A 24437-nucleotide genomic window follows, 5' to 3' on the forward strand; every position below is an offset into this window, starting at 1 on the left:
GGAACTTGCTCTGTGGACCACGCTGGCCTTGAATTCAGAGACCCAGCTGCTCCACCTCTCCAGTGCTGGGATTAAAGGCGGGCACCGCCACCTATCATTCTTTCCTATCAGTGCACTGTGTTTATTTTCTTAGTATCACTTACCACAATTATAGTTCATACTCATATATACTCATCATCTGCCTGCTCTTGCTAAAATAACAGCCGTCTGTTTCTGTAAGATCTGGGTTCATTTGTCTTCTCTCTTCCTTTCGCAGAGTCTCGTGATACGTACTTGAAAGAATGAAACAAATCAGTACTCAGTGAATTAATGCCGTGGTTGAGCCATCCAGTGACCTTCTACCTGGCAAATTAACTGTGCTAGCTTCTCATTGCTATAACTAAATATACAAGATAAGGAACTTATAAACAAAAGTGTAGTTTGGCCCCATGGATTTGGAGGTTCGAGTCTGTAATCAGACTTTTTTGCTTTGGGTCTGTAGCAAGGTGGCCTATCATGAATAAAATCCTCCTCTAATAGCCAGAGAGCAAAAGGGAGAGGAAGATTCTGGAGTCCCACAGTCCCCTCCAAGTGCTCGTCACCAAGGTTTACCTGCCTCTCAAAGCGGCCATCACTTCCCAAGAGTACCACCATGCCAACCCTTTCATGCTTGGGTCTTTCGGGGCCGTTCAGCATCCAAACCACAGCAACTAACAGAGAATAGTGCAGAAGTAGCAGACCGATATTCTTGAGAGTTGGCTGACCCTTTAGAATGGAGAGGACTGCCATGGTAGAAGGAAGCAGTGTTTGGGAGGCAGGAGGCCTGCTTGCAGCAGAGTCAATGGAGTCTGAGCTCTGCTTTCTCTATAGGGCATGCTGACAGAGTGACCCAGAACATACGTCTGCTTCCACGTCTATAATTTGCATATCTTCACCCATCATTTTTCTAATCTTCTGCTCTTAGTTTCATTTTATCTCTTTTCCCCCTGCATCTTTAGAAGTACATTCAGTTCCTTTTTAAACACTGTATAACTGATTTAAAAAGAAAACACACACCATTTAATAGATTTTACTCTAACATTTCATTGAGAGATCTTGGAAGTATTAGAAGCTGGAATATGAATTTTCCTTATTTTTCAGCACGAATAGAAATAACTCTTTGGACGGGCTGTGTGCTTTGTTCTGCTGTCAATCATTCAGCTCTGCAGTTAGACAGGCACGTGAGTCTGGCACGAGTTCTCCTGATCTCGGAACAGTGACGTAATTCAGATAGGAAGCAGTGGTGGCTCTCTGACTGTTTCTTATAGTGCTACATCTTTATAAAAATATCACTTGATCCCCCACCCCTGCCAAATACTGAACGTTCGGCAGACCTCATCTTCCCAGATGCCAACAATCTCCTTACCCAATAAATTTTATATTCTTTGTCTCTCTCTCTCTTTCAAAACAGAAAAAAAAGACAAAAAACAAATAAGCAGCCGGGCGGTGGTGGCGCACGCCTTTAATCCCAGCACTTGGGAGGCAGAGGCAGGTGGACCTCTGTGAGTTTGAGGCCAGCCTGGTCTACAAGAGCTAGTTCCAGGACAGGAACCAAAAGCTACGGAGAAACCCTGTCTCGAAAAATCCAAAAAAAAAAAAAAAAAAAAAAAAAATAAGCAAGCAATGATCAAAAGAAAAAAACTAACAAAAATGAAACTCCAATAGGCAAAAAGATCAATAAGATAAAAAATCCAAACAAAGCAAAATTGAAAAGTCTGAAAAAAATATTAGAGTTCATTTTGTGTTGACCAATCATGCTTTGTCATAGGGCTTGCCCTAGATGGTGGCTGATATACCAGTGACACTCTAGTGGAGAGCCCCCTCTTGGTGCTGGGAACCCATCTGGCTTGAACTTGTGCCTGTCCTGTTCATGTTGTCACAGTCTCTATGAATTCACATGTACATTAATACTGGAAGACAGTTCCCTTGAAGTCATCCATCACCTCCGGCTCATACAATCTTTCTACCTCCTCTGTCACATAGATCCCTGAGCCCTGCGTGAAGGGGGTTTGATGAGGACTGAGTGCATCAAAGTCTCTCACTCTCTTGACGTTGTCCAGTTGAAGTTTTACCCCCATTGGCTAACATTCCTGGCACTGGAGGACAGACTTTCTTCCAGAGGAGAAAAGTAATCTTCAATATCACTCAACTACAAATGCTGTGTCCTGCAGTGGCAATCTACCTTCAAGATATCCTAGAGCAACAGTGGCACAAAAATTATGGGAATAACCAAACCATGTTTTGATTGGATTTAAAGCCCACTCCATGAGATCAAACCTGTACCTGAAACTGCTAAGTGGCCAAGAACCTGAAACTAGACAGGCCTAGGAGAAAGAGATGAAGAAGGAGAAAGACAAACTCTGCTCTAAAAACAAGTGTCTGTACTATCTTGGTCTCTAACCTTTTACTGGAAAATGAATAGAAAGAGAGGGGTGGAGACAGCAGAGAAACTAGCATCTTTCTCAGGGTTGTAACCAATATCTGACCAGGACCAAGTGGAGTGAGAAAAGACATTTCTGGACTAATGGTTTGAGCATTGAGTCCATCCAGACATGGATGGCATGGAGACAGGAGCACAGGCTGCTTGCTCACATCTGGGCAGAAAAGAAACCAGAGAATGGAAAACACTGGCTCTAGCTTTCTGCTTTTTATTCAAGTCTGAGATCCCGTCTGTGGAATGGTGCTGTCTGCATTCAGAGCCAGTCTTCCTCCAGCTAATGCTCTCTGAAAATGTCCTCATAGACCTATCCAAAGGGCGTCTCATGGATAGTCTTTTGATTTTGTTTTTTTCAAGACAGGGTTTTTCTTTGTAATCGTCCTGGCTGTCTTGGAACTTGCTTTGTAGACCAAGCTGGTTACAAACTCAGAGATGCGCCTGCCTCTGCCTCCTGAGAGCTGGAAATAAAGGTGTGTGCCACAACTGCCCGGCTGATAAGGTCTTTCCCAATCTAATCAAGTTGAAGACAAAGGTTAAACAACATGGAGACTAATGGAATATAGAGAACATCACTAGGGGATAAGGTATAGAAAACCCAAGATTGGCAGGGATCGTTGATGTGGGAAAAGATCACCACACAGGGCTTCTGTGAGTGTGGTAGAAAAATATGCTCATCACATGCCATACCAATAAATTATTCAAGTCATGCATTTAATAGGGAATGTTTCAGGTTTTCTACCAAAGTGTTTGGGAGTCTTTTTTATATATAAAAAAAATTAAGTTCAGAGTTTTGGCACAGTCCTGTGTGAGTTAGAATTTCCTGGGCTCTAACCCTTGCTAACTCCTTTGTGCATCTGTGTATCTATTTTTTATTGTTATTTGTGGCTTATAAATAATCAAACGGGGCTTGAGAGATGGCTCACTTGGTAGAGTGCTTGCCACACAAGCATAGGGAACTTGAATTTGATCACTGGCACTCAAAAGCTGGGCAGGCATCCACGTGTCTGTAATTCCAGGACTAATTCTGTCATTAGGGAGGGTGAGACAGGAGGTCCCTGGAGCCTGCTAACTAGCCAGTCAAGCTGAGTTCTCAAGATGTACAACCAGTGAGAGACACTGTCTCAAAAAAAAAAAAAGTGAAGAAAAACACATTGTATAACTCTCAACGAACTAATTAAAAGTAATTAATTAAGTAACTAATTAAGGAAGACTCTTGATATCAAACACTGACTTTCACACCTATTTACACATACCATACACATACACACCACACACAGGTAGTCAAAGCTAGGGGTCATATTATGCTATGCTGTGTACATGCACACTGTCCTGTGAACTCTTTCTCAGGTGTGTGGTGTGTGTGTGTGTGTGTGTGTGAGATAGGATTCTCATTTTAAAGCTAATCAATAGTTGTTCCAATATTCGTTATATATTGATTACTAAATGATACTTCAATGGCTTTGATTACTAAATGATACTTCAATGGCTTCCACGGCTCAACACTCTGGTTGGGTGGAGTATGCTTTGCACAGCAACCAGAACATGCTAAGCCTAAAAAAACAAATGCCTATTGAATTGCTGCATTGTCATGAGCTTTGTGTTTCCAGATTTAACAGGGTTAAGATGGCCTGAGGTGGTAGGAGGAGAGAACAAAGCACACCATTCTATTCCCACTCCTGGATGCCCCCTCTTCTGTTTATCTCCAGCCCTCCCCCCCCCACCTCCCCCACCCACCACCCCCTCCCTGCTTCCTCTCTGCTATCATCACCCAGCCAGGCTGTTAGCAAAGGGTAGAAAACATCACTAAACAGGTTTGGCCAGAACACAAGATGGTGGGTTGGGAACATGGTCTAGATTTCACAATTTCAATTTCACATGGCAAGTTTCTTGAACATTCTTTCCCCGGGCTAATGGGAGCCCAGTTGCAAACATGAAGTGTGATTGATAATAGCAATCTGAGGATCTGGAGTACATTAAGTTTTTGCAATCTTCAAAAACAAAGGATATTAATTGAATAAACATTTCACAAAAATCAAGGAATCTATGTACACATATGTGTATAATTTTTATGTGTAGTACTGAACACTGAGCCCAGGGTCTCATGCATATTATATAAGCAATATACCACTGAGCTACTCACCCTGAATGTAGATGGCACCATCCCATGGGGTGGCCTCTTGGACTGAAGAGGAAAAATGATGCCTGATAGACGTCAGCATTCATCTCTCTCTGTTTCCTGGCTGTAAATACAATGTGACTGCCCGCTTCATGCTCTGACAATTATGCTAACGACTGGATGCTCAAATTATGACGCTCTTCATTCAAACCAAACTCCTCTACCCCCGGCCCAACAAAACCAAGCAAACCTGTCCTTTAAATTCTTTCTTTTGGGTATTTATCTCAGTAATGAGAAAGGTACCAGAAGTTTGTCCCAAAGAGAGGCAGTGTGACAAATGTGACCCTGGAGTGTGCTTGGACCTTTGGGGGTGGTTTGCAAGAAGAGTGGGGGAGAGCTGGAAACCGTAGGCTTGACTTGGGATACGATGAGAAGAACTTAATGGCTCGTTATGGGTGAGACTATAGAAGACCTTAATACTGCAAAGATATGCTCAGGAAGTTCCAAGGAGGATCAAAGACTTAACTGGGATCTGAATGAAAGGACACTTATGCTACAGCCTGGCAAACAATCTCACTGCATTGGGTTCGAGTCCTGAAACCTCAGGTGTAGCTGAATTCCAAAGTAGTGAACTAATTTGTTTGACAGAGGAAAGTTCCAAACAATATACTCTCCAGGTTGTAGTGTGGTTACTGCCTACCGTTTGTAGTCAGATCGAGAGAAAGACAGAGAAAGAGAGAACAATAGAACAATTGGATATGTACTCCAGGAGAAAAGCTCCATGCAATGAAGGCTCTAATTTATAAAAGTACAAGCTCATTTAAGAACAGAAAAGCTGAACGAAGAATGCTGCTAAAGTACAATGAATTAGAGAAGGGTTTCCCAGGTTCACCTACCATGAGCACGGAGGCCATGAAAACTATGATAGAAGGAGGGGGCAAACTAAACCCCTAGCAGCACGGCATACCTGTGAGGAACTTTTCTTGATTGGCTCATTCGAGATGGGGAGCCCCATCTTAAATCTGGCCACATCTTTGGTACCAGCCTAAGTAAGAGGACATGGAAGGAAGAAGAGTTAGCTTTTTACCTGCTTGCCCTCACTCTTATTGGCAAGTTCATCAAGTCTGCTACGGAGGCATTCCTTCACTGGGGTTAGAGCCTGCTTCTTCGGGATTCTAAATATACTGAAGAACCAGCCGAGACATCCAGCCTCATGAACTGAACAACTACTGGATTCTTAGACTCTCCACCAAGAGGCAGCATTGCTGAACTAGCCAGACCACAGCCTGTAAGCCACTCTCATATAGATAGGCAATAGACGGATGGATGGATAGATAGATAGAGGTTCATTCTATCAGTTTTGTTTTTCTTGAGAACCCCTATCCTCATCTAGATGCCATTGTAAAAGGCTGTGAAGGCGATGCCTGAGTTGCCGTGGAGGCTCCGGGATCCTGGACCTAAGCAGAACTCTCAGTTATTTGCAGAGGAAAGCTGTCGGCACTAAGAGGAGGTGACCCAAGAGACAGCGATGTGTGTCGCAAGTAGCAGAACTTGAAGAGTGGGACTACCCAAGCCCCCTGGAGCACAGCTGATGCCAGCATGCTGCATACTGAGCAGGAAGGTTTGACGTTTCCCCTGCTGTGTTTTAGTCTTGTTTTGGTCCAGGCATTCCCCACCAGTTCCCCACTCCTTCCTTTTGAAATGGGATTGTTTCTTCTATGCCACCGAAGCTTAGAAATGTGTGCTTTTTCCTTTGTGTTATGGTAGCTTATAGGTAATAGTTTGTTCTGAGTCTCAAAAGAGACTTTGAACGCTAACATTTTTTTTTTCATTTGAGACAGGGTCTTACTATGTAACTCTGGCTGTCTTGAAACCCCCTGTGCAGACCAGGTTGGCCTTGAACTCACAGAGACCTGCCTGCTTCTGCCTCCTGAGTGTTGCCGTTAGAGGCATGCACCACTACACCCAACCTGAACTCTAACTATCGAATAGTGTTGAGAATATAAGATTTCGGGGACTGTTGAAATTCGAATGGATGCATTTTGCATTATAAGATGGTCATGACCTAGAAGTCAGAGGTAGAACAGTGCAGTTTAAAGTGATGTGTTTGTGTTTAAGGTAAGGGAGGGGATTTCAATTGATTGGATTAATAAACAACAGGGCATCAGTGAGACATGCTTTAGGGCATGCCTGAGAGTGTTGTAGAGAGATTTAACTGAGGAGACCCACTCTGAACATGGCAACACCATCTCACGGACTTGATGAGAAAACCAAATGGGCACCAACATTCTCCTCTCTTTGCTTCCTGACGGCAGACTCGATCTGATTGGCTGGCCCCTGCTCCAGCTCCTATGCCATCCTAATCATAAGGAACTGGACCCAGTCTGAAAGTGCGATCCTATCAAAACAAGAAACTTCTTCTTTTTCACATCTGCCACCTATTTTCTTACACCCAAGAGAAAGCAACTCCTGCAGTCTGAGATCTAGTCAACAGGACAGAAGCCAAAGTGTTGCCTGGCCACACAAGTCTGTCCCCTGAGGGGCCTTCCGGTTTGTTTCTGTATCTGCTTGCTGAATGGTGGAGATTCCAAGGAGCAAACCAGATAGGGCCACACGGAAGGAACCCACGGGAAAGTTATCTTCCCAGGACCATTATTTAAGCAGGAAGATGAACTCATCGGTTGCATGAAGAAGTCAGTTTCTACTGTATTATCACTCAAAGTCTGCGGTTGCCTGACTAATTCACTTTCTTGCCTTGATCCTTCGCTCTGACTCTCCTCAAAGGCCTTTCTATTGTTTGGACATGCTTAGGTTGGGTCTTCGGTTGCTGTTTAGAAGAACACAATACCTGATCCCTTTCTAAACCCCACCTCATAATTGTACGGTGGCCTCTCGGCTGTCCTATTCATTCGGTTTGGCTCTCACATTCTTTCAAGGCCGTCACTCTGAAAGAGGGTGGGGTTTGTTTTGTTAAGGGCTAAAGTGGCAGTTCTGATTGGGTGCTTTTCCCCACTTGCTTTATTCACTAAAATAACACATTGTTTCTTCACTGAAAATGTCTCTCCATTTAAGGATTGAGTCTAATCACCTTTGTGTCTACTCTGATCCTAGCTAATAGCTTAACTCTTCCTAATGACTTACTAAAAGGTCTAGTAGCCAATTACGTTAAGTAATATCATAAGGTAAGAAAAAAAGGTTAAATTAGGCCTAAGTGCCTCATCCTTGTTTGGGGATTATGTTTCTGGATCAGCGCACTCATATGTCCTAGTCCCATGCTTCAACGGGGGATTAGAAATTTGGGGATCAAGTGAGGAAGTTTAACGAGACAATAAAGACCTGACTTGGTCTTCTGCAAGGCTTTGTCTCTTTGGGGCGAGTACTAGCTTGTTTATAAGGATTACACCCTCATCATAATCATATTCACAAGTAACTTAGTATTGAGGAAGAGTCAAAAGTGTTCATGAACGAGCTCCAGGCCCTGTGCCTGTGCCTGCCAACTGAATGCTCTACTAAGGAGCTTTTCCTCCCTCCCTCCCTCCCTCCCTCCCTCCCTCCCTCCCTCTCTTCATTCCCTCTTTCCTCCTGTGTGTGCCTATTTGAGTGTGTGTGTGTAGGTCTAGGTTCATATATATATATATATATATATATATATATATATATATATATATATGCTAGTGATGTATGCAGAGACAAGGGAACAACCCCAGCTGTGGTTTTTCAGCACCATTGACTTTATGGGGTTTTTTTTGCTTGTTTGTTTTGCTTTTGTTTTTGTTTAAATAAGATGTCTCAGTGGCCTAGCTCACTCACCATTTGATTATCTGGTATTCTGTACGGTTTAGAGAATGAGCTGTGATAGCCATACTTTCTGTTTTCCCAGGGTTTACTAAGTATAGAGTAAACCAACATGGATGGACAAATAACAAGTTGTAGATAGATTGTCCTCTAGAGAGGAGCAAAGCCTTGCCACACCCGACAACTCAAAATAGCCAGCAGGTATGTGCCGAGGAAGCCCCTTGAAGACATCTAGTTGAAGTTCCTGATGGAGGCCTAGACAGAACAGAGTGTCCTCTCTGGTGAAGCTTCCAGATGGAAGAAATAATGGCAGGAAGGTGACATCATCAAATCAGGAGCACAGAAACACACACCAGACACTGAATGGGGACTCCCTGTTAAAATGGTCAGCTGGAGCTTGCTGGGAGTCCCAGACAGAGGGGAAAGTCTCTCTGGGGGAGCGCCCAAGTGAAAGAACAAATCGTCACCAATAGAGACAGCCTCACCAAATCAGGCAGTTCACAGAAACTGACTAGGAGATGGAGTCAGGGAGCTAGAGTTTCTCTTTGAGCTCTTCCTCCTCGGATGAGCTTCTCAGGCCTGAGCTTTCATTTTCTCTTTTTCACTGAGGACATTTTTATGACATGGGATAAACGCTAGTAATCTCTGTTGGTGACTGCCCATCTTCCAGTTGCTCTCAAGGGCAGTGTTTTTACTCCTGAGTCCCCTGTCACTGAATTAGGGGGACCAGCCCATCCCCAGATAAGAGACCTTGGAGGACACTTTGAAACAAACATGCTAGGGTCTGATAGGTGTGGGGATGTGGGGAGCCCTGCTTCTGTCATCAGCTTCCCAGTGAACTCAAACAGCCCATGATAATTTACCAATATAATGTATGCTACAACTGGCTACCCAGCTAACCCCAGTCTCCCTCTCCCACTTCTGGGATTACAGATACACACCACCATACCTAGATTTTCTTATGAGGGTTCCAGGGATTGAACATGGGTCCTTATGTTTCCAGGTAACTCTTTATCCTGAGTCATCTCTCCAGCCCACATTTTGTGGTCTTCTTATTCCTGACCGATCCGCGGAAGCCTCCCAGTGCCACCTGCCTTGTCAGCCTTGATGAATGAAACCAATATCTCACAGCCAATTGTTTTCATCTGCTAATCCCAGTTACCACTTTTGTCTATTTCCATTTTACGGAGTACTGAAAGTACGTAAATCATTAAGAAGACAACACCAATGTTTCCAGAGAACTTGAAGTCTCATGGAGACACATACATTTCAGTTTAATAGACTCAGAAGGACCAGGGAAAAGGTACACACCACAGGCTATGGAGGGACTGTTAAGGGTCACAGAGTCCAATTTGAAGTTCAAAAAAGAAAAAAAAAAAAAGCTTCAGAGGGAAGGTGGTGCCTAAGCTTAACCACAATAGGCAGAACCGTATTTGAACAAAAAGCACGAGGAAGGAAACGCTGGGATTTGTGAGTGGAATGATATAAAAGCATCAGGGTGGAAGGCAGGAAGGTCAAGACTTAGACGAGACCTCCAAGTGCGGGTCTGAATAATTTATGTCTATTAGAATTTACGTTCATTGAGTGCAGGCACGTGGCCTGTTTTGTCCACTAATGTACATTCACTGCTAACCGTAGTTCTTGGCACCAAATGGGCAAAGTGGAGGCTCGGGCATAAATCCACCAGCTGCATCTCTTTGATACCACAGTCTGGCAACCGTTAGGGAGTGGCAGTGAGACCAGCAATGACCCTATTGCTGCCACCGGGGTGGTGAATTTAACAGCAGGATTGGGACAAGGGGACATGTCTGAGGATCAGCAGGCCCAGAATGCTTCCTAACTGATAAATAATGCAGAGAGAAAAAAAAGTGAGAGGAATTTTTACTTACTATCTAATTCATTCATTCTTGTAAACCAGGCTGGCCTCAAACTCACAGAGATTTACCTGCTTCTGCCTCCAATGCGCTTGGATTAAAGCTGTGTGCCACCATACCTGGCCCTGGGAATTTGAGTTTAACAGAATTTTCTCCCTTTGCCCTCTATTACCTACCTTTGTCCTTTGTGGACTCTAAACAAGAGGTGTTCTGCTCACATTTATGGGTATATTCATTCAAGTCACCTTTATGTAACTTTGATATTATATAATTTAAATAATTCTCCTCTAATTGTGTGTTAGTCACTCTCATTGGTTCCCCCACAACTCTACTATTCACTGAATTTCCCTTTTTTTTTACTTTTAATTTCCAAATTCTTTGGAATTTTATTCTGTTCCACACCTTGTTGCTAATTTTTTTAAAAAAAAACTAATTTTTAAGTCACAAAACAAGAGTGTGAGATTGGAGACGTTCACATCATGCAATTAACTGCGGTAGTGGTTTGGTAGGATAGGTGGGAATGTTTGTGTAAAGGAGTCTAAAGGCTTTGGAGTCCCGTGTGTCTGTGTGTCATCTCTGATAGGCTTGTGTTTACTGTGCTTCATGGGAGTGCACGATCGACATAGACGGTGGCTCTCAGGCCATTCCTGATGATCATGGAGTCCAGCGGGCAACTATTTCCGGAGATCATCACGGTGTTCCTCTAATTGCTGTCCCTTCGGTAGAAATCTGATGTTCTGTGTTTCCTCCTGCCTTCCCCCTTTGTCTTTTATTTTCTCCAGTTTACTCAACTATGTCCAGATGTCGCTTCTTGCTATTAACTGGTCTTATGAATATAGAAATTGAGTCTTCTATTAATACTACAAAAAAAAGAAAGAAAAAGAAAGAAAGAAAGAAAGAAAGAGAAAGAAAGAAACAGAAAAGAAAGGAAGAAATATGAACATGGCGAACGCGAACAATGAGGACTGATGAGAAGCCAAGGACAATGGCACGGGGTTTTGACCCTACTTCATGTTCTGGCTTTGTGGGAGCCTAGCCAGTTTGGATGCTCACCTTCCTAGACATGGACAGAGGGGGGCAGACCTTGGACTTTCCATAGGGCAGGGAACCCTGACTGCTCTTTGGACTGGAGAGGGAGGGGGAGAGGAGTTTGGGGGAGGGGTAGGAGGGTGGGAGGAGGGGGAGGGAAATGGGGGGCTGGGAGGAGGCGGACACTTTTTTTCCCCTTTTCTCAATAAAAAAAAAAAAGAAAAAAAAGAAAGGAAGAAATAAAGAAAAGAAAAGTCTTCTTCACCCCTTCCTCACTTTCTGGGATGCTGATGTTAGATGTATGTCCTGGACCAAATATTTTAAAAGATTAAGAAATTATAAACATATAGGCATAGTAGCAACTCTGTGGCTATTTTAAGAATCACACACTTAGTGGCTGGAGAGATGGCTCAGAGGTTAAGAGCACTGGCTCCTGTTCCAAAGGTCCTGAGTTCAATTCCCAGAAACCACATGGTGGCTCACAACCATCTGTAATGAGATCCGGTGCCCTCTTCTAGTGTGCAGGCAGAACACTGTATGCTAAATAAATAAAATCATTTAAAAAAAAAAAGAATCAAAGAATCACACACTTTTCTTTTCTTGTTTTTTTTCTTTTTTTTTTTTTTTTTTTTTTTTTTTTTTTTTTTTTTTTTTGGTTTTTTCGAGACAGGGTTTCCCTGTGGTTTTGGAGCCTGTCCTGGAACTAGCTCTTGTAGACCAGGCTGGTCTCAAACTCACAGAGATCCACCTGCCTCTGCCTCCCGAGTGCTGGGATTAAAGGCATGTGCCACCACCGCCCAGCTTACATACTTTTCTTTTAAAAAGAAATCTCTTCTTTTTGTGAGGATATATATATTTAAAAACGTGTTAGATATTTTCCCCATCTCTTCCATCTCCCTGTCTCTCTCTCTCTCTGCTCTGTATTACATATTTATAACATTCTTATTTGAAATTCTTTTTTGTTTTAGACTGAGTCTCATCTAGATCAGGCCAGCCTCTGCTTCTCTAGGATGACCTTCATCTTGTCTCCTGCCTCCTACCCCTAACTCTTCACACACCTGGTCCAAGTTCTAAACTTCATGAAAATCCATATCCTTAGCTACGGCTCGCCAATCTGTTCTTTTTTTCTGCTGTGCCCATCTGCTGACAGAGGTGTTACAGGCATTATTCCCAAGTAAGCTTTAACTAAAACCTGAGAGAGTCTCTGTCAGTTTTCCTTTTTGGCTTTTCAATTTCTTAATGCAATCCAAATAACCAAGCCCACCATGTGTAGACTCAAGACATTCATTTGCTAATATCACTTAGCTTTAGGAATTAACAAACGGTAGGGCAACTCAAGAGGCTGCTTTGAGGGAGGAGGGGTGTAGCGCAGTGGTAGAGCGTGGGCCTAGAAACACAGGACCTATGTATGCTTCATGCCCAGCAACCCCTCCTGCAAAGGCTTTTCTTCTGGGGAGCTTTCCACTAACATGTAGGTGGGTGACTTTTAGAGGCTATCAAATAAAGAATTGTTTATTATTAGCAATAGCAAATACTTTCAAGTTGCATTCTTATGTGGTCCATTGTGTGAAATTCCACCAAGTGTTACTCCTGGCCTCTGCAGCTGATGCCCAGTGGGCAGTGTCTGAATAGCCAGGGGCACAGAGGAGGGCATCTACTACTATTCAGTCATCTGACCTTAGACTTCCATTTCCTAAGTCTGAGATGAGAAGACTGAACTCTGACCTCTGAAATGAGAAGGTCAATTTAGTTCAAGGTTTAATCTAGCCTCTTTCAGAGCTAATAATCAAGACTGATAATATTTCAGCTCTTGCCCCTGGAGAAGAGAAATATCCATTTATCCAGTTACTAGAGTTGGTTTAGTTTTTTTTTTTTAAATTTTGCCTTAGTCCAAAATAATAATCATATTTATATTATTATAAATAATAAAAGAGCTAGCAACAATATAAAAATATAAATCAATATAATGATATTGAAAAGCATATCAAGATTTTAAAACTAAAGGAAGGGAAGAGAAACACGCACTCATGAACTATTCTGTACTATTCTGTGGCTGGGTGACAATGTTTAGGCCAAACACTGCAGTGGCCCAAGCAGAGAGAAGCATCAATGAGCAACCAAGCTCGCATTTTAATCTGTTAATAGCAAACCAAAGAAAGTATTTTAGAACGTGTCTTAAGAAAACCTTTTTACATTTAAACAATTTGTTTTCAATTAATTAATTACTTATTTTTGCATTACTGGACAACAATTTAACCTGGGGCCTTGCTTATACTATACTATCTTAGTTAGGGTTAGACTGTTACTATTGCTAGGATGAAACGCCATGACCTTAAACAAGTTAGAGAGGAAGCAGTGTATTTGTTTTACGCTTTCACATCGTAGTCCATCACTGAAAAAAGTCAGGACAGAAAGCCAAACAGGGTAGGAACCTGGAGGCAGGAGCTGATGCAGAGATCATGAAGGGGAGCCACTTACTGACTTGCTCCTCTTGTCTTGCTCAGCCTGCTTTCTTATAGAACCCAGCACTGCCAGTCCATGCTGTGGGACAATGGTCTTGTACCCTGTAAAGATTTATCAATTGTGTTGCTTTAATAAAATGCTGATTGCCCAGTAACCAGGCAGGAAGTATAGGCGGGGTGACCAGGCAGAAAGTATAGGTGGGAAAATGAGAACAAGAGAATTCTGGGAAGAGAAAAGGTGCAGTCTGCAGTCGCCACACAGATGCAGAGGAAGCAAGATGAGAATGCCTCACTGGTAAAAGGTACCATGCTAACATAGACAAGAATTATGGGTTAATGTGTGATGTAAGAGTTAATAAGAAGCCTGAGCTAATAGGCCAACCAGTTTATAATTAATGTAAGCCTCTGTGTGTTTCTTTGGGACTGAACGACTACAGGAGAGGTTGGAACAGAAATCTAAGTCAACAAGTCCAGGAATGGCACCACTCACAATGGGCTGTGCCCTCCCCCATCAATCACTAATTTTAAAAATGCCCTGCAGGCTTGCCTACAAACTGATTTTATGTAGGCATTTTCTTAATTGAGGCTCCCTCCTCTCAGACAATTTTAGCTTGTGGCAAGTTGACATAAAACTACCCAGTACATACACATTGAGCCTTCTTTTTACTTTAAAGATGAGGCCTCACTGTGTGTGTGTGTGTGTGTGTGTGTGTGTGTGTGTGTGTGTATAGTTTACACTCCTCCAGCCTCAGCCTCCCAGTACTGGAATTACAGGCCTATGTCATGAGGTCCAGCTTCTCCTGTGGATTTCAGTTCATTTTCTTGGGCTGCTATGGCAACTACAAGAAACAGAATGATGTAGAAAATGAGAATCATGCCAGGAATGCTGCTGAGGACCTGCAGTCTCAGCTCCTTAGAGGCTGAAGTAGGGAGATCACTGGAGCCCAGGGAGTCTCAGCCATTGTAGGTAATGTAGTCGAATTCCATTTCAATATCAACGATGAAGCAAAACAACATAAAGCAAAACATAAATGAGAATCAGAAACCTGCTCTTTGGAGGCCTAGGGTCTAAAATCAGGGTGCCCAGAGCTCCTACTGTGAGTTCACTCCAGGCCTGAGCCTCTGGAGGCTGCTGGAAGTCCTCGGTGCAGATTAGCTTGGAATTGCATCACCCCAGTGTCCGCTTGTCCTTACATGACTTTACTCTGTGTTCACGTGTGTTTCTGTGTCAAGTCTCCCCCACCCTCTCTCTTCCAAAAACACCAGATAAGGGATGTAGAGCCCACCCTAAACCCGTATGACCTCATCTAATTTTGCTTATATCTGCAAAGAGGCACTCCCCATTTCCTAAAAGATCGAATTCACCTGTACTTAGTTCAGCCTTGAATATATCTTTTCAGGGCCCTGATTCCACCCAGGAGAAGACTTCCTCAAAGCCTGAGGGATGTACTGGAAGTTCTTTCTCATCCAGTGCTCCACTCAGAGGGTTCATCCCTCCCCTGTACCCACGGTCCTGGAGGCTGGCTGCTGGGCATGGAGACAAGGGTGGGGGTGGGGCTCCTCTTCTCACAGATGTTCTGGATTGCCCAGGAGCATATTAATAAGTAACAATAACTGGATCAACGAGTATTTGTAGAAGAAATTAGAAATACACTGTCAGCATTTCCTGCAAACCAAAGTCCCCTGGCAGACTACCAGGTGTCATTATTATGAGCAGCTCAACTTGGCTGTCTCGCTGCAAGGCTTTGGCATGGGAGCCTAGCTACAGCCATGCACACTAGAAGCCTGTTTGAAGACATTGCCATGTTTGCCTTTTGATTTTAGCCGAAGTACATAGTGGAACTGTTTTCTGTGCAGAACTCCAGAGAAGATGATGAAACAATAAAGAGACTGGTCTGATGAGCTCCTTCTCCCGGTTCTAAGCCCATGTGTCTATATGAGTGGGAGTCTATACTGGCCTGGGTCTTTCTTTTTCCCTTTCCTTTTCTTTTCTTCTTCTTCTTCTTCTTCTTCTTCTTCTTCTTCTTCTGGTGATGATGGGGCAGGAGGTGATAACTACAACAAAATAATGAGGCAGGATATGTATAAAGAAAAGAGACCGTTTTGTTGCTCATAATTTTAGAAGATGGGAGTTTAAATAGCATATGACAGGTTCTGACAAGTCCCATTGGCCACCTTGACTGCATCCCACTATGGGAAGAACAGTGTGTATCTTATGTGTGTTCAGTCTCTCGTCCGCGCGGTAGACAGCCACTTGAAGTCAATTACAATGGCTCCACTCTAGTGACCTCATCTAACCCAAGCACTTTTAGAAAACTCTCATGAGAGCTAGGGAAATTGACTCATGGGTAAAGCACTAGCCATGCAACCCTGTCAGACTGAGTCCAGGTTCCCAGATCCCATGTAAGAAGCCAGAGGCAGCAGAACAACCCCTTCCATCCAGCACGTCTCTGTGGGGTGATGTTGGTGGAAACCCAACGACCAGCTAGCCTGGCTAATACAGTAAAAAAGAGACCCTGTCTCTAAAACAAGGTGGAAAGGTAAGGATGGGCACTGGAGATTGTCCTCTGACCTCCCCGTGCATGGGATGGCATGGACATACTTTCACCTACACACTCAAGCAAGTACATACCATACCCACACACACACAAATGCACACCACACAAAGGGCTTATGATGGATCCTGTACTGGCTGGTTTTGTGTGTGTCAACTTAGCACAAGCTGGAGTCATGAGAGGAAGGAGCCTCCGCTGAGGAAATGCCTCCATGAGATCCAGCTGTAAGGCCTTTTCCCATTTAGTGATCTCTAGGGGAGGGCCCAAAACATGGTGGGTGGTGCCATCCCTGGGCTGGTGGTCCTGGGTTCTATAAGAAGGTGGGTTGAGCAAGCCATGGGAAAATAAGCCAATAAGCAGCCCCTGCCTCGTGGGCTCTGCATCAGCTCCTGCCTCCAGGTTCCTACCCTGTTTGAGTTCCTGTCTTGACTTCCTTCAGTGATGAACAAGGCTGACTTGTTAGCCAATTAAATCCATTCCTTCCCAACTTATTTTCGGTCATGGTGTTTCCTTGCAACAATAGAAACCTTAACTCAGACAAATCCTATTTGTATTAAGTTTCCACTTTTTAAAAAATACCAATAACATAGATTTTAAGGATTAAAGTTTTGTATTTGTTCAAGGGAATAAGATATTCAAACCATAGTGGAGCCCGAGGATGTTGGGAAGAAACTCAAGACCCCCGAGGCTCAGGCATGTTTTGGATCCTGTCTCAGGAACAGAGCGCCAGAAACAGCTGCCTCTCTCCGTTTCTCCATTTCTGGAACACACATTGGCTATGGCGTGGGGGAGGACCAACAGGGAACCTGCACCACAGGGTGCAGCAAAGGACTTTGGGCGAGGCTGTGGACAGAAAGGATGCAGCCCTTGGTGTGTGGATACGAATGGTGGTAGGAACACCGGCAGAAGCAACAGTGCGCATGTGCCACCTTCAAGAGCGTTTGGACTGAGGACTTACATAAGCAAGCCAAAGTGCATGAGCATGAGCGGGTTTGTTTCTGAGCAAATACGAGTCAGTTCTGTTCCAGAAACAGCTATAATTTCTTTCCTCTTTAATTTTTTTGAGATTACAATTGCAGATTTTCCCTTCATTCCTTTCCCTCCATCTAAGTTCTCCCATGTGCATCCTCTCTGACATCTTTCAAGCTCATTGACTCTTGTTTTTTAATTGTTGTGTGTGTGTGCATGTGTGTGTGTGTATTCCTAAATACATAAATACAACCTGCTCAGCCTGTGTAACATTATTCATATACATTATATATACATATATAAGTATATATATTCAGAACTGGCCATTTGGAATTGAGTAAGCAATTGGTGTGGACTTCCCAGGGGAAGACCGTTTCTCCACCTCTCAACTTTCATTAGTTTTCTGCAGTTTTATGTGGAGTTGAGGCTTCCTGAGCTCCCCCAACTCCTTCTACACATACATTAACATGTCTATTGGTGGTGTCCTTGTCAGCTCATGTCTATGCAGCCATGATGGTGAGTCTTCATAGATGCAACTTCTGACATTGCTAGGAGACACAATCTCACAGCAAACTTCGGTGTCTCTGGCTCCTATAATCTTTCATTCTCTCTTATACAATGGCCCCGGAGCCACAGGAGCAGGGATTGTGTTGTAGATGCGTATGCTGGTTTTTAAAATAAATGCTCACTTAAAATAAACATCATTCAGAACAGAAAAGTAAAGCACTTGGGAGACAGAATCGGGCAAACTGCAAGCATGAGTTCAGCCTGAGCGACGAGGAATGCTTCAGGCCAGCCTGGAAGACAGAGACCCTATCTTAACATCAGACCAGCAAACACAAAACCAAGAGCCGGAGAGAGATCACTTCTAAAGAAAAACAGGGTTGTTAAGGCTCACGCATTTGCAGGTTCGGTCTGTAACTGGCTGGCCCTCCTGCTTTTGGACTGAGGTGGGGCAGCACTGTTGGTGGTGGTTTTTTTGTTTACTCTTTGCCCTTTACTCTTTGGGGAGTCCGCCACCCAGCTTTCAAATAAATACACAGAAGCTTATTCTTTTTTATGAATGTTCAGCCTTAGCTTGGCTTATTTCTAGTCAGCTTTTCTTAAATTATCCTGTCTACCTTTTGTCTCTGGGCTTTTATCTTTCTCTACTCTGTATACCTTTCTTTATTTCTTACTCCATGGCTTGCTGGCTCCGGATGTCCTCCTCACCTCGTTTTTCTTGCTCTTGGATCCTCTCTCCTCAGATTTCTCCTCCTATTAATCCTCTCTGCCTGCCGTCCCTGCCTATCCTTTCTCCTACCTAGCTATTGGCCTTTCAGCTCTTTATTAGATCAATCAGGTGTTTTAGACAGGTAAAGTAACATAGCTTCTCAGAGTTAAATAAACACAACAGAAAAGAATGCAACACATCTTTGCGTCATTAAACAAACGTTCCACAACATAAACAAATGTAATACATCTTCAACTAATATTCCACAACACAGCACATCATGGCAAGAGTGTCCTGGGAAAATGTACTTTCCTGGGTAGGAAGGAGAAAGAAAAAGGCGGCATCAGTAGATCCCTTTGAGGGCATGACCTAGTTCCCTAAGACCTCACTAGAGCTGCCTCTTCCTCCTCCTCCTCCTCCTTTTGAGATAGTGTTTCACTACGTAGCTCTACAGGTCCTGGAACTCACTATGGCTGGCCTTGGACTAACAGAGATCTACCTGCCTCAGCCTCCTGAGTGCTAGAATTAAGGTGTGTCCATCTGGCTTGGGCCTACTTCTTCTTCTTCTTTTTTTTTTTTTTTTTTTTTTTGGTTTTTCGAGACAGGGTTTCTCTGTGGCTTTGTTGGGCCTACTTCTTAAAAAGTCCTTCCTTCTCCCTTCAAGCCAGCTTGGGGATGAAGCTTTTAATACGTGAGGGACCAGCTCGCCTACAGCACAGTAGGTGCTGTCTCTCCTCTGACTTTGCAAATGAGCATGGCATTCATCTCTGCTAAGAATGGACATGTGGCCCGCTCTCTTAAACCCCACAAGCAGCATCTGTGGGGCATCCCACCTGTCGGGAAGAAAACTGGAGTTAACCTTGCCTTTCTGCTGACAACCAAGTCAATTATCAAGCCTGTTCTTTGTGTGTGTGTGTGTGTGTGTGTGTGTGTGTGTGTGTGTGTTTAAATTTCTTTAGGCATAAATCCTACTTTCCACAAATAGAACATCACCCAATTTACATGCTTATGTTTTATCAATAGATACACAGAATTCATAAATACAACATTGCAGTATGGCTCATCTGGCTGGTGGAATATTGAGAGGCTGGGGTTTGTATATGCAGAAAGACAGCTGAAGGGCTTTGACAGTAATGGCGTGGCTTTAGAACTCTCCCTGCAAATGAAAACATGAAAAAGGAAGCCCACCGATTCCCAATCACTAGAGATGCTTTCTGTTAAGAGATCCCACCCGTTACTGCAATTTCACTGCCAACATGAAAGGAAAATGACCAGAATTTTAAAGGGAACAAATGTGCTTTTCAACTGCCTAATGAAACAAGTAGTTGAAATATGATTGTCATAAATGGCATTTGAATTCAACGAGGATGGTGGAGATTGCTTCTGGGACATTCCATGGAATGATTTAAAAAGATAAGAGGGGCTGGGGAGAAGACTCAGTCAGTAAACTGATTGCCACACAAGAATGAAGACAAGAATTTGGATTTCCAGCACCCACATCCAAAGCACATGGGGCAACACATACCTGTAATGCCTGCACTGGGGTGGCGGAGTCAGAAGCATTCCTGGGGCTTCCTGGCCAGCTAGTCTAGCCAAATCAGTGGAATAGAGGATCAGTCAGAGATCCTGTGTCAAAATAAGGTGAAAGTGAGTCCAGTCAACACCCAATTTTGACCTCTGCCCTATGTGTGTGTGTGTGTGTGCACGCACACACACACACACAAACCAAATTGGTAAAATAACAGTAAAAACACATTTCAAAGTAGCTACATATAAAATACAACAAAGAAAAGAGAAACATAAGATGCAACATAACTCTGAGTTATGGTCTATTTCAGTGACTAGCTGGCCAAGTAGACTTGACATATTCAAACAGTAGGGGCAAACCCACAGAACAACTCATTCCTTAATTAATTCCTACCCTGATTAAATAAGACCAAACAAAGCAAGCAAAAAAAGTTGACATAGTAAAATGATAGGAGAAATCTATCCCCTTTCTATGGATACAAAATTTTAATATGTTTGGTTGTGGCGGACTGTTGAGCTAGTCAAATCCACATGTAACTTGGTATGCAAATCAGAGCGCTGGCATTCTTTTGGTTTGTTTGTTATTACACAGGGTCTTACTATGTAATTTGGCTGGCCTGGAATTTATCAGGTAGTCCAGGCTGGCCTTGAACTCATAGAGCTCTACCTGCTGCTGCCTCCTGAATGCTGAGATTGAAAGTGTGTGCCCACATGACCAGTTCTCAACCCCAAATGGAGAAGTGAACCTCCTGCCTTTACCTGGCCCTGGGGACAGACCACATACACACAACTTGGGGTGTTCAGTCTGCTATTGCTGAAGTCTGGGTCTGGTGCTGAAAGCCTAAAAATAAACAGACGTTTCCTTTCGGGACTCTGGGATTTGTCCTCTTTGAATTACACAGATTGTTGGCATTCCTTGGTGTCTAAAGTATGGAAGGCTGCAATCTGTTTGCAGCTCTTTGCATGTGTTTATTTAGGGGTGGACTAGTCCCTCCAGGCTAGTCTGGTCCTATAGCAACAGGGACAGGAGGTCAGGCCTCCTCTGGATTGAAAGGGATTTGAAACCTCTGGAGGAGCTAGGTGTTGTAGTGACAGGTTTACATCTCCATTTGGGGCTTAGGAAGGTGGGAGGTAGTTTAGAGATCTTAAAGAAAAGCCTGTAAGATGGCTTTGTTTTCATGATGGAGTTCTGAACTATGCAAACTCAGACCAAAGCATTTGAAATTATATCCTTCTCTGTGTACTAGAAGAAAATATCTGCAATTTAGACCTAATTCTTATTCCACACAGCTGCATATTCCAACTCTATGCATTAAACAATGCATAGAATGTTGGTGTATATATAGTTGTATATGTGTATGTGTGTTGCATATAATTATGTATATATATATGTGCTGAATGTATTTATTCTGAAATTTTGTATTTCAGAGTTGATATTTAGAAAATAGACACATGCTTTATACTTCAAAGTTTACCTTAAATATTTATGCTAGTTACAGAGTTAAGGTTCATGATTCTACTAGGTCTAGCCTAAAAAGTAAGACGTCATTGTCTTCAAAATGAAGAGTCTCAACTCTGGATGACCCAATTCTCACATGATACACTATGATGGTTAATTCCAACTGTTATCCTGATTCAATGTTTTAAAATCTCTAATAAGAGGGGGATAACAGGGAACAGTGGGCTGAAGGGGAAATGGGAAAGACGGGGTGGGGTGCTCTAATTAGGGAAGAGGGAGGAGATAAATACAGAAGGAGGGAGGATGGACATCGGTTCAGTCCCTGGAGCCCACATGCTGGAAGAGAACTGACTTCATAAGTTGCCTTCTGACTCCCCAGTGCAGTACGTGTTCAAGTGCACTCTCTCACACACACAAATAAACATGATTAATTAAAAAAAAATCAGTGATCCAGTAAGCTGATGAAGGATGGACTTGTGTTGGTTAATTTCAGTTATAACATAATTGGATTGATAAATACCTAAGGCATTTATGAGGCACAACTTTGTGTTTTTAAAGAGCTTTTTCAAGTGGGATTAACCAAAGAGTAAGACTTATGTGTACTATCGGTAGCACTAATCCACAGGCTAGGATTCCAGACTGAACAAAGGGGGCAGGGAGATGATGTGGGAGTCCGCTCTGCATACTGCAAGTAGGTTTTATTACCATTGGTTAATAAAGAAGCAACCACACTAGTCAGCCATACTGGCCAGGCAGTGGTGGCACACACCTTTAATCCCAGCAGCCACACTAGTTAGCCATAGAGGCCTGGTGGTGATGGTGCACACATTTAATCCCAGCACTAGAGAGGAATATAAAACGGGAAGAGACAGGTCTCACTACCAGTCTCAATCTGAGGATTCATGGAGACAGGATCACCCATTTTTAGTCTGAAATAGAGGTAAGAGCCAGTGGCTGGCTGCTTTGCTTTTCTGATTTTCAGGTGAACCCCAATATCTGTCTCTGGGTTTTTATTTTCCATGCTACAATTAACCATTCGCTTAACATGTGATTCAGTGCTCATGCTCCTTGTAGTTAACCAAATGAGTTGCAAATGTGTATGAACAAAACCTACCCATGGATGCCTACAGCAGTTTTATCTCGTAGCTGCCGATCTTGGCTCATTGAAGATGGCCTTGAATGAGGAAAAGGATAATAAAACTATGTACATGCAGACAATAAGATGTTAGTCAGTCCTAAAAGCAAGTGAGCTATCCATCTAATATGAAAGTTATATGTAGTGTGATTTTAACTATATGGCATATCACAGGCTAAACTGTGAGACTGTGTAAAAAACAGTGGTTGCTAGGCATTAGGGCAGAGAGAAAGATGTACAAGACAGACCAAAAAGGATTTTTAAGGCAGTGAAACTATTCGGCATGATACCACAGTAGTAGGTGGAGACATATTTTTATACATTTATCTAAATCTATAGAATGTGCACCGCATAAGAGTGAACCCTAATATAAACTGTGGATTCTGTGATAATGTCACAGATAATGTCATACTGTGATAATGTCGGTGGCATCATTTACATTTAGCCACAACACGGATAAAAAAAAAAAAAAAGCAGTGCCATGCCTGAATATAAAAGAGAAAACGATGTTCTGGAGAGATGTTTGGTTCAGCAGTTAAGAGTACTTGCTGCTCTTCCAGGGGACATGGGTTAAGTTCCCGGCACCCACATGACAGTTCATAACCCCTCTGTCACTCCATTTTCAGGGAATCGGATGCCCGCTTCTTACCTCTAAGGGCATGCAAGCAGTACACAGACAGGCAGACATGCAAGCAAAACACTCACAGACATAAAATAAGAACAAGTAAATCTAAAAGTCTTGAAAGTGGGTAACAGTGACGAGAGAAGTTAGACCAGAGTCATTTGTCTGTCTGTAGTGGCCACCGTGAATGTGACAGCTCTGTGGCTGATCACCCGGACAGACAGGCTGATCTGGGTCCTTACCTTGGCGGATTTCTATCCCAGATCTTCAGTGCTTTTCTTGTTTCATGGCAAACAACTCATCTAGCAAAGCAAGCAAAATAAAGCATAGCTTTCCCATTTTTTTTTTTACTTCACATCATTCAAAGAAATTCAGTATATATTAAAAATCACACAAAAGACATTCTGTTAAATTAACCCTGAGGGATAATCTCTCTATCATAATGTCAGCTGGGGCACAAAGTATGATGTCATCGGCGAAGTGGTGCCTCTCACTTGCAGACTCTAGGGTCCAGACTGTGTTACTGTAGGGCATGAGCAGTAAGTTTCTGCCTGCCATACACTGGTTAACAGGGAAGTTGCTATTTTAATTAAGATTTCATAATGATTAATGAACAGACTTACAATGATCCAAGCTTGAAGTGAACTTGAGAAACCCTGGTAATTGGTAACAGAAACATGTCCCTGTAAATTTATTGTCCTCCTCTTACAGCCGTCACTAACAACACAGAGAAATTGAAAACGCAGACACTCCCAGCAATCAGTGCAACGCTTCAGGGACTAGAATTGGTTTTGGCGAACATTAATTTTAGATAATAGAAATAAATGTTTATCTCATTTTAAAAGATAATTTGCATTTATATTAAAATTAACTAGAGTTACAGAATTGATGACCAAATAGGATGTTCAATTTGCATTAAATATGTCTGAGGGGATATTAAAATTCGGCAGAATTGTGTTTACCAATAGGTCTAGACAGCACTGTAGTAACACATTTGTCATTATTATTCGGATGATTTTAGGGTTGAATCCCTGCTATCTTGCATGTCAGGTGAGTGAGTACTCTATCATTGAGTTACATCCCCTAATCCCATGCTATCATTTTTTTAATTGAAAATAGATTTTTTCATACAATATATTCTAATGATAGTTTCCTCTCTCCTAGGTCCTCCCAGATCTTCTGCCACTTAAACACACATCTTTCCAAACTCTTTCATTAAAATACAG

Source organism: Microtus oregoni, unplaced genomic scaffold, assembly GCF_018167655.1.
Source record: "Microtus oregoni isolate MIOR12 unplaced genomic scaffold, Mior012 000024F_ref0000369, whole genome shotgun sequence".
NCBI classification, from domain to species: Eukaryota; Metazoa; Chordata; class Mammalia; order Rodentia; family Cricetidae; genus Microtus; species Microtus oregoni.